The following is a 1,986-nucleotide window of genomic DNA, read 5'->3' on the forward strand; positions in this document are numbered from 1 at the left end:
GTGCCGTTATTTTATCCAAGCCATTATTACACAAATAGTACCACATTTCTGCCTGCAGTGATGTTGGTGCTTGTTAAATGCAACCTGAATGCATTACCAGACAGTGATCAAAAATATGACCAAGAATCAAGGATAACAATTTAATGCATAATGACATAAGACACATTTGGAGGAAGGTTTAATACTATTTACCTGTTAGACAAATCTCAGTGATCAATCAATCTGCTTAATCTATTTTGCTACATATTCAGCTGGTAACTGTGGGAAAATAAAGTTAAGATACAGCTCAGCCAGGATCTAACGTGAATATCGCAGCAGATTCGTGGAGCTGAATAGCCTACTCCTGTACCTATGGTAAATTATACAATTATTCAGATTCGTTGTCATTAACCAGATGCAATCATCAAGGAATTTTACAACTTTGAAGAAATGCGTCATTATTCTGAGCTAGTTACCATGGTTGTGCACCTGGAGTACTGTGTACAGTTCTGGTCTCTTTACCTAAGAAAGGATATATTTGCCCTAGAGGGAGTGCAATGAAGGTTCACCAGACTGATTCGTGGGATGGGGGTGATGTCCTATGAGGAGAGATTGAGTAGACTAGGCCTATATTCTCTAGAGTTTAGAAGAATGAGTGGTAATCAAGGTATATGCTTGCTTTTTTGGAAATAGGAGGTGTGTGGGGGACCTGACCCATCCACCTCCATGGCACGAACCTGGTATTGCAGTACTTCCAGGAACGGTGCAGTGGCTCTAGGCCTTTTGGCTAAGAGCATTGGCGCAGAGTGATCCTTGAATGGGCCCAAGGTGACCTCTGGCGTTTGTGATTTGACAAAGAATTGGAACGATTGGCTACGAATTTCCAAAAAAAAAAAAAAAATCTCATTGAAACATACAAAATTCTTACAGGGCTTGACGGGGTAGATGCAGGGAGGATGTTTCCCCAGGCTGGGGAGTCTCGAACCAGGGGTCACAGTCTCAGAATAAGGGGTCGGCCATTTAGGACTGAGATGAGGAGGAATTTCTTCACTCAGAGGGTGGTGATTCTTTGGAATTCTCTACCCCAGAGGGCTGTGGAGGCTCAGTCGTTGAGTATATTCAAGGCTGAGATCAATAGATTTTTGGATATTAAGGGAATCAAGGGATATGGGGACAGTGCAGGAAAGTGGAGTTGAGGTAGAAGATCAGCCATGATCTCATTGAATGGCGGAGCAGGCTTGAGAGGCCGAATGGCCTACTCCTGCTCCTAATTCTTATAGTAGTTTCCATAAGCAGACCTTTCGTCCTGGAAACTTTTTTTTAGAGATCATCCCTTGCAGAGTTGAATGACTCGAGGATTAACAGCTGTTCCATTTGTAACACTCCATGTGCGGATTAAACCTTGTCTCTTGCTATTCTATGATTCTCCTCAAATTGATAAAATATCAAACCACAAACCATGAAGCTTTTTCAAGCTGAAACTAAAATACTTATTTACAAGAATATTGAAAAATAAAGCATGGAGGTGTGCTGATACTGTAAACTTAAACAGGGGTATGATGAGGAAAATGCTTGCAGGGCTAATTATGCTTTATAATGACTTTTCATGAAGTACTGAGACTCTCTTTTGAAATTAATACGGAATCTGTTTCCAATGGGCCGTTCGTGAAGTGTTTGTGCATTTTTTACGTCAAAGGTGTTCTATTAATTGGAAACAAAAACAGTAAATGGTGGAGACACTCAGTGGGCCAGTCTAGTATCTGTGGCGAGGACAGATAAGATAATGTTTCACATGTGTACCCTTCATCAGAACTTGCTTCTCATCTGTTCTTTGCAGGTGCTGACTGACCTTTTACCCTATGTTTAAAGAAATTTGTTTGAATGCTCGAGTGGGAGATTGTGGAGGATTTTTAGTAACCGCTGATAAACTTGTTTGTCAACTTGTTTGAAAATGTGTCACAACTAACTGGTATTACATACATGATGATTCACACCCAAGTGACACCC

The sequence above is a fragment of the Pristiophorus japonicus genome, chromosome 18 (genome assembly GCF_044704955.1).
Source record: "Pristiophorus japonicus isolate sPriJap1 chromosome 18, sPriJap1.hap1, whole genome shotgun sequence".
NCBI lineage: Eukaryota > Metazoa > Chordata > Chondrichthyes > Pristiophoridae > Pristiophorus > Pristiophorus japonicus.